Source organism: Macadamia integrifolia, chromosome 1 (assembly GCF_013358625.1).
Source record: "Macadamia integrifolia cultivar HAES 741 chromosome 1, SCU_Mint_v3, whole genome shotgun sequence".
Classification (NCBI taxonomy): domain Eukaryota; kingdom Viridiplantae; phylum Streptophyta; class Magnoliopsida; order Proteales; family Proteaceae; genus Macadamia; species Macadamia integrifolia.
This window is the reverse complement of record NC_056557.1, coordinates 30,839,374-30,854,022: the sequence shown is the minus strand read 5'-3', so window position 1 is coordinate 30,854,022 and position 14,649 is coordinate 30,839,374. Positions and strand designations below refer to the sequence as shown.

The 14,649-nt window shown below is 41.3% G+C and overlaps 1 non-coding gene across 1 annotated transcript; it reads left to right on the top strand.

Moving 5' to 3' along the window:
- The first annotated feature begins 10,827 nt into the window (after nt 1–10,827).
- On the top strand, nt 10,828–10,934 carry LOC122086833. Its single transcript, XR_006142542.1, has one exon. It is a non-coding gene; the product is annotated as a small nucleolar RNA R71 (small nucleolar RNA).
- Nucleotides 10,935–14,649: the final 3,715 nt, after the last annotated feature.

The window sequence follows — 14,649 nt, the reverse complement described above, 5'->3', positions numbered from 1 at the left end:
CTAGTCCCATTCTGGGGAAGTATTGCATGTTCTTCATCATTTAACTCACTGGCAAGCTCCAGACTGCTTCATAGTTAGATGGGATTTTTTCTTCTGGTGCTTCCTTGGTAAGGGCTACGCAAGTTACTTTTATCTCAAAACCACTAAGTTGGACTTCATAGTCTTGTTCTTCTTCCTTTTTAATGTTGGCTAAAGTGTTAACCACTTCGGGATCTCCAACTACGGTAATCACTTTCCCTTTATGAATGAATTTCATCTTCTGATGGAGACTGGAGGACACAACCTTTACATGATATAACCATGGCCTTCCCAAGAGCATGTTAAAAGATGCTAGTATGTCAATGACTTGGAAATCAATATCAAACTTCACCGAGCCAATCATTATGATGATGGCAAGGATTCCAAGGATTTCCCTTTTGGTGTTGTCATACGCTCGTATTGTTTCATTTGATGGCCTCATTTCTTCCATATTAACACCAATACTTTTGGCCAACCTCAAGGGTAGAACATTCAAAGTAGATCTATAGTCATTGAGGACCTAGGGAACGACCTTGTCAAGGCACTCTACTGTGAAATGAAAAGCCCTATTGTGCTGGGCTCCTTTGGGGAATTTAGAGTCTGAGAACATCAGTGACTGCACCACATATGTTGCCCTACTATTTGTGAGAGATGTATCGGATCTAACTTGATTGGCACTGACACATTGGTGAGGGACTTCAAGACTGCTTCTCGGTGTGAAGGGGAGGCCATCAATAATCCCCAAATTGAGATATTGGCCTGGGCCTTCTTGAGCTGAGCCAAGACTAGATTCTCTGGTTCTTTCTTCAAGCCACTTGTTCCAGCCTTATTGGTCCTTGATTGTTCTACTACTAGGGCATTGCCCTTAATGTCTCTTCCACTTCGAGTCTCTATTATACTGGTAGGTTTCTTCACAATAATCTCTGTGGGATAGCGATCTTCGTCATCACTATCCGTTATGGTAATTATCCCTGCCATAGGATCATCCTCTTCTTCAGATTCTCTCTCCCTACTTGTGGTGGAAAGTCAAGGTCGTCCACAAATATCAAGAGCCCTATCTCACAATTTCTTGACCACATTGGAAAGGCATTTGACCCCTGTATCTACCATTTCTGCAAGTGTGTCATGTCCCCCCACTTTTTCAAGGTATCCACCATTCACTGACGGCCACTTCACCTAACATTTTGTCAATTTCATCAACTTCAAGCTTTATCTCAACCAAGCATCCATAGACGCTACTGATGTGCTTTGCTATAGGGTTTACTTCACTATCAATAATGATCTCATATCCTTCACTATCTTCTGAATCTGATGCCGGATCATCCCCTTCCGTGTGGATCATGAGTGCTGATTGGATAGCATCTATGGGGTCAATCATCGGGTCATCTTCATCGATTGCATATACAGAATATCCTCCAGGATCTCTGGGTGAATAATACCCAAATTCATCATCTTCATTATTATTCCAAGGTCCCTGGTAATCACTGTTATCCTAGTCCTGGTACTCATCATCACTTCGAGAATCGAAGTCATCCCCATCATCCCGATCCTCACTCTTGTCCTCATCATCATCGTCGTCGTCCTCTTCTTCACTGATTTCCACCTCACTTGGTTCTTCATTGGATTCCTCATAACCTTCAAATTCTCCTGCATCCAAACATTTGTAGTATTCAGAGTGTATGGATCAGAAGATCTCCATAGGTCCAAACTTCACCTTATTGGCTCGGAGCCTGATCAGACCAGACTCATCATCTTCTCTGTCACTCCCAATATAAATTAGGGAGGCATGGTCTTTAAATTGCCCCCTATTGCCAATACCATTACTACTTTGTGGAAGTCATCTATGACTTCTTCAATTGTCTCCAGACCATCCTCCTGAGGTATGGTTGTCTGAATCAGAGAAGTGGGATCACCATCTTGATTTTCTCCTAAGACATTCACTGAACCTGTTGATGAGGTTATCTTTGGAGAATCTGGTAATGCAAGTATATCCTTCCAATTGTACCTGCCAATCCATCTTTCTTTTTGGGTTATCCACCAAACCTTGAGAATGGGAATGGTATAAAGGTGATGAGGGATATGAGGTGGAGTGATATGAGGGTGATGTGATGTAAGAGATAGGGTATTGTGGTAAAGATAGGGGGTGGTAAGATGATGATGAGGCTCCTTCTCCTTGATGGTGCAGTGAAGGATGATGGTATGATGGAGGTTGGTAGTAGGGTGGAGGTTGAAGATATGGTACAGTGGATTCTCCTGTTGATGATGAAGGAGGAATGGCGGATGCCTGATCTTCTGATTCTTCTTCTGATGACTCTTCTCTTTTGGGATTTCTCATGGCTTTAGCCCTTTGCCTCATGACTTTCCTGTAGGCGTGGGCATTCATGTGATTCTTCTAAGCTCTTGGTGTGATGAGTTGAGTGGGATCACTCTCTATTGCTTCTTCTTCTAGGTTGTACACACGACAAGAGTGAGGACCTCCAAAATCATATAATATGGGACGACAAAAGTGTCTATCTACATAGTATATGTGGGGGGCCCTTTGGAAAGAGTTGCACTCCTTTCGAAAAGATTCCTTAACGAAGCTGATGATATGCTTTACTATTTCCAGAGGAAGGGACAATCTTTTTACATGCAACAATTTCTCTTTCCACTCATTATGCCTCCTAATATGGTACTTCTTGGAGTCTCTAATAAGATGGGTTGGATCAAAGAATCGAGGATCCAAATCTTGCCATTCATCTATCATTGACAATATGTTGATGGTTCCATGATCTGGGAGTGGATTGGTATTGATATTGGGAGGTTGTTTGACCTTAACCTCAATAGTCTCGTTGTCTACAAAATCTTGGATTGCATGATGAAGACCTAGGAACCTTTCAGTGGTATGCCCCTTCTGAGTGTGGTAAGCACAATATTCATGGTCCCTGTACCAAGCTGGAGGAGGGTTGCTGATTACCCTTAGAGCCACTGTCCTTAGCAATCCTTATTTCTTTTGCTTCTCATACAATGCTGCCACGGGCATTCCCAAATTAGTGAAACGTCTCCTTGGGCAAGGAGCCTTCTGTATAGGAGCATCTGCTTGTATCACAAAAGCTTGTGAAGAGGTGACGGGTGATACTGACTGTTAGACTACGCCAACCACATTGGTTTCAGGACCCTTTCCTTGTCCAACTCTGGTATTCTTTCCCACATCTACAGAGGACCCCTTAGGATTTGGTTTTCCACACATGTGTCGGTGGCTATCAAGGCATCAAAAGTCTATAGATGTTGGTAGTAAAGAACATCATAATAAGGCTTAGACAAGTTTTCAATCAACATTTCTACTTGCTCTACTTCAGAGGGTCAGTCTGCCATCTGGGTGGCCTTGTCTCTAAACCTTATTCAGAAGACACTAAATCCTTCTTTGGGCTGCTGTCTCAATGTCTCAAGTTCCTAATGCTTCACATCCACTTCGGTGTTATACTAGTACTACTTGGTGAAGGCTTTCACCACTATTGTCCAATTTTGGGTTTGGATAGACTCCAACTGTGTGAGCCACCTCAGTGTTGGCTCTGATAAGGTTAACATGAAGGCTTGTCCCATCTGGTTGTTAGCAAGCTACCATGACTTGGCGATGCTGAGAAAGACTTTGAGATGAGCCTTGGGGTCCCCTGACTCGTCAAATCTGTCGGTTTTCCATTTGAACTTCTCAGGAATCCTTGCCCCGAAAAAGAAACTCATCTCATCAAAATCCACCACTTGACTTTCCAAACTCTTTCCTGTTCAGAGCATATTTTCTAACTTTTCCAACTGCTCTCTGATTTTTCTCTATGTCTTTGGAGGTTCATGCACCGCAAACTCCTCTTCCTCATCTTCAATCACTACCCTAGGCGAAGGGACCCAGAAATAGGTTCCCCATTGACCATTTGAGCTTATAGGTGAAACTCCTCATTGATCGGTTGGCCTGACTTGTTCTGGTTCTCCTGAGTCAACTCAGGAAGAATTCCCACGATAACCCGTAGCTCCATTCTGTTCCAACTCTCCTGTAGTCAATGCCAGTTTGATCCTGGTATCAATCCTGGGAGGGTTCTGGAGCATATGCAATATCTGGGCTAATCCTCTCTTGACCTCGACCATATTTATCTTCAAGGTCTCTACAGGGTGGACCCATGCTTGCTTGGGTGATTCAGGGTTGTGTGGATCCATGTAAACTGGGTTGTAGTCACTTGGAAGCAGACAATCTTGGAGAGACAATGGAGGTGACACCGGACTTAAGTGCATCAATCGATTACCCTGACGTGTCCAAATGGACCACGAAGAACACTTGAGGTGTGAAATTGTGCCTGAACCAAAAGTGGCTTATTTTAGGATTCTTGTATTCCAACCTCTTTGTTCATTCATCCACTCAATTGTCAACCAATGATTCATCCAAAGTTAGTCCACTTAATGATAGGGAATGGATAGGGGTTGATGCCCCTAGTCCACTCAATGCCATAGTGGGAGATGCACACAAATGGCTTGACCATAATACTCCTATAAGACATTCTCTGTCAATAAAGTTATGCTTTCCTTAATCTTATCCCACTAGGTGAACTTCCTCCCAGTTTCCTCGGGTCTTTTAGATGATTTGGTATTTTATGGGACTTTGACGGGAACCACCCTGGAATCACGTATACCAAGTTATCCATATCTCATTTGAGGAAGGACACCTTATCCGAAACCCACTTAGGTGAGCATTTCTTTATGACTAGAATGCATTACAGGAAGATTCCTTTTCAAAACCTCAAACAAATTCTATGGATCAGCTTGTGGCATTCCTAGCATTTTCCATCTATTTCCTACATGATGTGAGTATACAGTAGATGCAATAGGACTGGCAAGGCTTCCTTGATAGGATTTATATACGTAAGGTACATGATCCTTTTGATATGCCCAGAGGTATGAGATTAAGTGGATGACTTCCTCACCTATTACTAGTGACTACACACGAGGTTAAGCAACTGACCACAAGGTGGTGGAACCATAAGTGATTGTGTGCAAAAGTGTAATGTAGAAATATCTTTATTCAATCTCAGAATGTCATAAAGTGTATGGACCTCCCTGAGGGTGCTGGCACAATTATGAACATCCTTGCCGTTTAACAATACCCCACACCCTTGTACAGGAAGTGGCTACCATTTGCTCTTAGAGTACTCTCCATGACATGCACTGACCTCCCCGAGGGTGGGGCCATGATAGGGAGTCCCTCGCCAAATGATTTTACTTCGAGCACGATGCATGATGCGGCTAGTGAATAAAATTACAATCACGGGGTCAGCCAAACATGTTTTTAAACAGATGTGGTGGAAAATGTTCTTGCATTTAATGATAGCATCTAGTGTTGGAAGCTTGACAGTTCCCCAGTTGAGCCGCCATTGCGAGGGTAGCGGCCAAAGATCTCTCTTCTCCCCCTTTGTGGGAAGGGAAAAAAGACTTTAGCATTTGGCCCTCTCTCCTCTCTTTCTCTTTCTTAGGGAGGGGTGTGTCATGTGTGCTTACCCGTGGGCCCTGCAGGACCGTACCGCCGCTCAAAGATATATGGGGGTCAATTTCATAGGAGTGAAAAGGTCATCATTGAGATGGGTATTTGATGATAGTCCAATACGGGGGATTGGGATCATACAAAAGGATTTGGAGTCACCACCTAGGATTATGGGCTTAAGACCCAGAAGTGGGTCCAATTCCTGAGAAAAAAGGCCCAAAAGTTAATCTGGTCTAGAGAATTAGGGTACGTGTCAGGTTATATAGTTGGAAAGGTGTTAGGCACCCAATCTAGCCGATTTAACCGTTCCTACTAGATGCTTAAGAACAAACATTTTCCATAATTATTCATATTCCACATGTATGGCTAAGTCATCACACATGTATACATTGACTGAATTTAAATAATTATGTACACTAAAACAATGTCAATATATAGTCTACATTATGCTAATTTGGGTGAGAAATTATACTTAAACTTGACCCCTATTTCGGGTCAAGAGGGGTGGACCCCCGATTAGTGTTGGCAAACTTTTTTGTGGATTCTCCTAGCTCAGGGGAAGATGGTCTTGACCTCCAACTTCCTTTTTCAAAAGATGCTGACTGTGGTAGTATTCGGATAGAGTTCCAGCAAGGAATGATAACTTTCGAGCTTAGATTGAGGTGTCAATTCGTTAGAGCTTCCGGTAGGGATGGGCTACTTCTGGATGTTGGCTGAGGTGGCACTCCGATAGAGCATCCGCTGGGGATAGGCTATAGGAGGGCTAGGCTGAGTTGGCACTCCAGCAGAGCTTCCATTGGGGGTAAGCTATGGGAGGGCTATGCTGAGGTGGCTCTCCGACAGAGCTTTCGCTGGGGATAGGCTATGGGAGGGCAAGCCTGAGGTGGCACTCCAGTAGGGCTTCCGCTAGGAATAGGCTATGGGAGAGCTAGGCTAAGGTGGCACTCCGGCAGAGCTTCCGCTAGAATAGGCCATAGGAGGGCTTGACGAAACTCAAATGATTGAGGAACTTCGAAGGCCTGAAGAACACTTTGAATCAATAAAGATCGCTTTGAAGACTCAAAGAACATCAAAAAGGGGGGGAGACTAAGGCAAAGTTCCTCCTACACAAAATGCTCACTCAAAAGTTTAGATGATTGAAGAACTTCAAAGGCCCAAAGAATACTTCGAAGATTTGAAGAACACTTCGAATCTTATGAAGATCTCTCCGAAGACTTGAAGAACCTCAAGGGGGAGGGGAGGAGAGAAGGCAGAGCTTCCCTACAAGGGATGCTCACTAGGAGGCTTGAGTGTGAAAAAACAAAGGGAAGGGATATTTATATATTTTTTTGACCAATGGGGAGGAAACGGGGATTTCCTTGCCAATGGGGTTAAAAAGTAAAATCTCTTCGCCAATGGGGTAAAATGTGAATTTTTGGGCCAATGGGGTGAAGGGTGAATTTCTTTGGCCAATGAGGTGCAAAGATGCTTTTTTGGGCCAATGAGGTGAAAATATGCTTTTTTGAACCAATAGGGTGAAAGGGGTAATTTTTTTACCAATGGAGATAAAAGATGCTTTTTTGGCCAATAGTGTGAAAAGATACTTTTTTGGGCCAATGGGAAGTCGTGGTGTAGGGTACGCTAGTGGGGCAGTGCAGAGTACATAAGCGGGTGAAGAGGGAATCCCCTTACAAATCCGGTCATCGGAATAAGGATTTCGGCCATCGGTGGGGGCGCACAGGGCTGGACGGGGGCGCGCAGGGCAGGGTAGGGGCATGCGGGGCAAGGCAGGGGCACGTGCCCCACCCTCTAAATATAGCCTTTAAGTATGTAAAATGCATGCTTTTATACCCTAGATTTCACATATAAATGTGCTCATCAAAATTCCCCCACACTTAAACTTTATCAGTCCTCGAGCAAAACAAAAAGAGAAAAAAATAAAAACAAAAAAACTTAAATCACTTTCGTAGGAATCACGGTTGCACCTAGCATGTGCAACAAGCCTTTAAACCCCTAGGTCACCCCTAGTGGATGAGTTGTGTCTCTTGAGTGTTTGCAATGAATATACACCCAAAATTCAGAAAAAAAAAATAAGAAAGAAATCCCAAGCTTGGCTAAAGTTAAGGGCCATACCAATCCGGAGCAAAGATAATTTCTCTTACACTTGATCTAGGGACCCCCACACTTGAATTTTTATTACCCCATATCGATTTCAGGCATAAGAATATTTCTTTAATTTGGAACTGACATTGTCTCTTCCAAAACATCCTTATCTTAAGGTAAGACCACTTGTGAAGTAATAGGGAACCAAGGACTAAGGCATTGGAGTGTTTTTTACCAACATATTACCAAGGGCATTGATGACATTTACACATACTTTCCTGCTATGTGATTTTCTTTTTTTTTCTTTCTTTTTTTTTTTTTTAATAATAACTCTATCCTACTCCCTACTATTGGCCTGAATGACATAGTGGAGCAAACACCAGACACCCAAGTTACTATGTAGCTTCGTTTTTTGCATATTTCCACATAGACAGTGATGCCAGAGTTCTTTCAGAAATTTTCTCCCCAGGAATTTCGATCAAGACACTACACTTCTTGAGGCACAATGCCCTGTCTAGTTCTAAGGAAATCAACTCTTATTTTTCATTTATATCACTTTCCACACTTCATTTAAAATTGTGTATTTTTCAACTCATGCCAATCTAAAAAGAAAGTCTTAACTTCAAAACAATAGTACAAGGAACCCACATACTTATATATGGTCCAACACCGTAAAACAAGGGTCTCTTAATTTTCAAAAGAAAGTCCCATCTCAAGACACAGGCTTATTTCTTTTTTCTCAACAAGGTTTTTATGTGTTCAAGATGAGTAGCCTAATCAAAATTATTAATTTCATTCATCAAGCTACTGAATGGTATGATCATTAGATAAAAACCAAAGTAGGACTTCATCCTTGGCAAGCTCAAAAACAAAAACAAAAAAGCAAAAACAAAAAGAAACACTGCTTTCCCTCCCCCATACTTAAGTCATGCAATGTCCTCAATGCATGAAAAGAATTAAAAGCAAAGACAATGCAAGGGGGTCATACCTGGTTAAAAGTTAATTATATGTGTAAAGAGGTTCATAGAGATCCATGACTTCTTCCAGAGCAAAAGATGACAACTCAATGAAGGGCTTCAACTTATGGGTGATCCCAAATGTCTTCCTTCATCACTGGGTTAGCTCTCCTCTGGGGTTCCATTGAAGGTTTGGACCTCTCAATGAGGTGAATATGATGTTGAACAATAGAAGGGCTAATTCCTTTGATGTCAGCCATGGTCCAACCTAGGGCTTCCTTATTGTCTTTAAACATATTAAGTAATGCCTCTTCCTGGCTAGAACTCAAATCTGAAGAAATTATTATTGAAAGAGTCTGGTCAGGCCCTAGGAAAGCATACCTCAAATCAGATGGCAAGTCCTTAAGATCTAGCTTAGAGAGCTCCACTAGAGAAGGTTTGGGTATGGAATTGGAAGGGGGTCCTAAGGGCTCTATAGGTGATCGGAGACTCTAAAGATCAAACATAATTCCGTCATCAAAATCACCCAATTGTTCCATACATTCTTGAAATTCAAAATCAAAATCAATATCATAATATGTCTCAATGGAATCTGGAATTTCCTAGAACATATGAACTTCCTTGTCATGGGGATTTGGTTGCTTACCTAACCTAAAGACATTAAAATCCACAGAAGTGTTGCCAAAAGAAATTTTCATGGTACCATCCCTACAATTGATTATGGCATTACTGGTTGTAAGGAACGGTCTACCAAGAATAATTGGGATCTGGTCCTGAATGTTGGAAACTGTTTGGGTGTCTAAAATAATGAAACCAACAGGGAATAAAAATTCCTCAACTTTAAGACATCCTCAACCATACCTCTAGGAATCTTAATAGATCTATCTACCAACTGAAGAGTAGTTCCAATGGCTTTCAACTCTCCCAATCCTAGTTGCTTATACACATGGTAAGGCAAAAGATTCACACTTGCACTAAGGTCAAGTAAGGCATGCTCAATGTAGGTGTTTCCTATGACACAAGCTATGGTAGGGCTCCCTGGAACCTTATAGTTGGCTATTATAGGCTGAGTAATTATGGAACTAATGTTACCTGCCAAGAATGCCTTTTTGGGTAAACTCCTGACATATTTGTTAGTACACAAATCTTTCAGGACCTTTGCATAGGCGGGGATCTGGGATATGGCATCTAAAAGAGGGATGTTCACTTCTACCTTTTTGAAGACTTCTAATTTTTTTTCCATTGAAGCAGTCTTCTTTTTGTTTACCAAGAATTTAGGACAGGGGATAAGAAGAACATAAGGACTGTTAGGGATTTGCCCTTTTTAGAAGAATCATTTTTTGTTTCCTCCACCAAATCATCTTTAGTTTCAGAAGAATCTTTAGGTTCATCAGATGAACCTAGAACAAGAGGCACACTTGTGTCCTCAACAGAAGGAGAGTTAACAGGAGTAATAGATGTGAAAGATTTAGGAACACTCTGCTGGTACTCTAGGACACTCCTAAGGGCATAAACAACATTACATTGGTTGGAGGGCCCTTATTGGGTCTGACCTTATACTACATTCAGTGGTGCATTAGTTGGTGCTTATGAACTAACGGTTGATGATGCGTAGAGTTAGGCTCTGGTTGATTGGGCAAAGTTTTCTTCTCCCTCTCATACAAAATTGAGACAACTTGGGAGAGTTCTCTTATAAGATTTTGATGGTTTGTCATGAGGAGGGCCATAGTCTTTTTCAAATCACTTACTCTAATTGCCTCTACAGTGTTGGTAAACCCAGGGGATTGCTGATAAGATGATAGGAGAGGAGGCCTAGGAAAACTAGTATGAGGTCCTATATTTAGCCTAGGAAAAGTATTTAGGGCAAAAATTTATTGTGCAAAGGGAGGCCGTTGGGGTCCAGGTTGATCTTGACTATGGAAATTAGAAGGCCCTGCTTGGTTGCTTTAGTTCCAAGAGAAATTTGGGTGATTGTTCCATCCTGGATTGTAAGTGTTACTATATGGATTATTTTGATATAGGGCAATAACACTGTCATTAGAAGTGCCCCCAGAGGTGTTGGGGCATTCTTCTATAACATGTCCAGGGTACTGGCACCAAATATCTTTTTCCTCCTATGGTTCTTTCACTCTCTTGAGTTGACTCCGACTCATGGGTTTTGTTAGCTAAGTCAGTAAGAATTCCTATGCCTTTCCTTCATCTGTAAAGGATGTGAATCCCCCAGGGCACATAGACTCTATCATAAATTATTTGATATAAATCCATAAGTCTAGGCCATGGTGAAGGCATTCTTGGAGTAGATCCTTGAATCTCTCCATAAGTTTGGAAAATGACTCACTAGGCTTTTGCCTGAACTGATGGATATCACTTCTAAACTTATTGGTCTTGTGAGTTAGGAAAAACTTCTTGAGGAAGGCAACTATGAATTGTTCCCATGTGGTTAGGGAATTTGTGGGTAACCCATACAACCACTTCTTAGCTTGGTCTTTGAGTGCAAAAGTGATGAACCTAAGCTTAACAGCATCACCAGAAAGTTGTTGGATTTTAATTAGAACACATACATCTTCAAATTCCCTGAGCAATAGGTATGCATCCTCAGAGGTCTGCCCATGGAAATGGGGCAACATAGTGATGAATTGAGATTTAAGCTCAAAAGTATTGCCCTAGGCTTGTGGTAGGACTATGCAGGAAGGTTGGGATGCTCTAGCAAGGTAGAACCTATCTTTCAGAGATTTAGGTGGAGGGTTTTGCTATTGGTCTCCCATATTGAAAGGTACTAAAGAGAGTAAATGTATAGGGTCACTACTTGTTAGATCTCTTCTTTCTAACCTATTCACACTATTACGTACCCACCCAACACTCATGCAATAGAACATTATCCACAACTAGAATAAAACAAACCATAAACATAAAAGAATGAAAAAAAAAATTCTTGAAAACTTTTTTCTCAATTTTATTTTGTTTTTTGTGTTAGCTTACCGGTAGGGGTCCAGGGTTGCTCAGGTTAATTCCTGAGGTACTACTACAGGGCGAAACCTGTCTTTATCATACTGTGAGGCTTGGCGACCTCCATCGATACAACTATTATTGCAAGTTGTTCTTCTCAGGTATTCAATAAAAGAAAGAAAAAAAACAAACAAAGCACTCCGATTTACCAAAAGAAAGTGAAAAATAACATGGAACTGTCTCCCCGACAACGGTGCCAAAAACTTGTTTGAATTTTTAAAAGTAATTGCAAGCATACAGATCAGTGTAGTTAAAGGGTTGAACATAAGGAGAGCAACCGCTTTATTTTTAGATTCTTTTAGTAATGCGAAAGTGTAACAGTTGATTACGGTGATTTACTTCTAACTACCGACCTAAAACATATGCATCTAGAAACGTCCTAACCAACACATCTAACCCTAACCATTCGTCATTTAAGAATTTAAATACTCAAACCACACAATTAAAAATCAAATAACTAAAAGTAAAAGTGCTAGAATAAAAAGTTCTGAAAAGTAAATAAATAAAATAAAAATTGGGAAAAGCTAGAGAAAGGCACACTTGTAGGTATCTCTACTTAGCCCAAGAGATACACTATAAATAATATGAGCTTTTCTCCTTGACGAGAGAGTACTCTTACAAAGGCTTTTCTACTTGGCTTTAGGGGAAGTGATGCAATATAAATAATCAAAATCAAAAGATGGTTCTATGGCTAGAGAGGGGAAAAGCCAACACATGCATTACAAAAGTGCTTGCATGAAAAAACTAAGACAAAGAACTAAAGAGAAAAAGAGAGCACAACTAAAAACCCAGAAGAAGAGAGGAAGAGAGGGACACCCCTTTAGTGTTTGGTCGGCTACCTTTTATAGGGAGAGGGGAGGGAGTAGAGGAGGACCCCAAGGGAGATCCTCTTGGACTATTTTGATGAGGTGGAAGGGGGATTGGAGGGATAAAATAGGAAGTAGGGGATTTTTTTTTTATTTCTTGCCTTTTTCCCTATATTTTTTTCTTCTCTTTTGTGCACAACCTCTTGACCAAATTTGTGTGATGAGGTGGAGGAGAGAGAGAGGAGAGCAACTAAAAAAAACCCCTAAGAAGATAAATGCCTCCCTTTCTTACATGATTCTTATTTATAGGGAAGGGGAGAAAAAAACCCAATGAATTGGGTTGCTAAAAGGTAGGATTTTTTATTAGATTGAGGTGCTGATGTGGGGGGGAGTGAAGGAAAATCGTGCAAGATGGGAGACCCAACAATTTTCTCTTTATTTTCTTTCTTTTTTTAATATTTTCTCTCTTATTTCTTATTTTTCCTCTCTTTTTCTCTCTCCTTCAAACTTGCACGCAACCCTTGGACGATTTCCTATGCTTGCTTGAAGATTTGGACATCTTTTTCGATGATGTGGAGGAGAGAGACACAATTTGGACAGGATTTATTAACCCCCCTTGGCCGAATTCCTCTTGCTTTGCTTTGACTAATCTTCTAATTTAATGGAAAATCTCCTCCATGCCCTTGGTCTTTAAGTGGTTGGAAAATAGGACAGCAAAAAATACGGCCAAAAGGTTTGAACTTGAGACCTCCTGGTTAACATGGGATTTTTGCACACCATAGCTCACCAACTATGCTAAGTAGTTGTTACCAAAAGAATGAATCCTCAATTACTTAAGGCAGTCTATCGATCCTTGTTGGAATTTGGAATATTCCTTGTACACCTGGGAAAACTGCAAATAGGCTAGTTCTGTATCTCGGTTCATTTTTAATCCATTATTCTTTTTCTGGCCCGAAAAGAATAATCACTTGTACGGGTGACCAAACGGATGTGTACTTTTAATGCAACACATCCATCTTGCTTAGAATTTTGTCCTCTTCGCAGCCATGAAAAGAAACGGGACCTCTTTACTATAAAATTAGAGATATGACACCCAACAGTCCTTAAGGCCTTGAAAATATGAAACCTGCAAAAAGAGAGTAAAACCCAAGGTAGCTCCATTCTAAATATGTAAAATGCATGCTTTATACCTTAGTTTTCACACATAAATGTGCTCATCAGCAAGGGTGCGTATGGGGCAGGGCAAGGGCGCATACGGGTGCGAGGTAGGGTAATGGTTCATACGAGGCAGGGCATGGGTGCTGATGCTCATGGCCTAGTATGGTGCTTGCATGGGCGGGGTTTGGGTGCTCAAGGTGTAAATTCTGGGAATGATTACGAAAGATTCGATAGTCCAATTTTGACGTACCATATATCGTTGGAATAGTGATTCTAAGTACTATCTATCCGTACAGTCACTTTAAACCAATTCCTTCATATATGAGAAGTCATAATTGGATCCTTCTTTTCTCTTGCATGGGATTTTTGGGATTTTTTGGTGAGTATGGAATGTTTATAGGTTGGGTTACCTCAGTCACTTATCATCTTTGTCGATCAAAAGCGAGAAGTTGTGTCCAAGATCCATAAGTAATCATAGTCGGGGGAGGGTGATAAAATTGGGTGTCTACAGTCAGCTCAAGTGTTGCATTTGCTACGAAACCTACCTAGGACCGATCTTGGGGCTGACACAACTTCCCTTCCAGCAGAGCTAGAACCAACTAGGCCCACATGTCATCAAGGGACTTCCACTGGGGATCCCCCTCACACTGTAATTGATGATAAGGAAGAAGACTTTGCAGCAGATATTCAACAGGAATGTCCAGAGACAGAGAGGGAAAGGAAATGAGAGAATAATTGGTGAAGCTTGAGAATTTGATCCGAGCAGGAAAAGGCTAGGAAATTTAAGCAGTAGATTCAGATAAGATGATTTCTCTCCTGGTGCAGGAATCCCTGAAAAATTCAAGTGCCAAACTAACAGATTTGATAGGTCAGGGGATCCTAAGTCTCATTTGAGATCATTCTTCTATAGGCACCTAATTTTGTTACCCCCTTCCAGCTATGATGTATGTTGATCTTGGATGCGACTTTTTAACTTCTGATCAACAAAGATGATGATTGACTGAGAAAACCTAGAAACATTCCCTACTTTCCTGAAAACCCTGGAAACCCTGCGTGGGAAGGAGGAGGGTCCAATTTTGACTTTTCATATACAAAGGAATCTGGTCAAGATGACCATATAGAT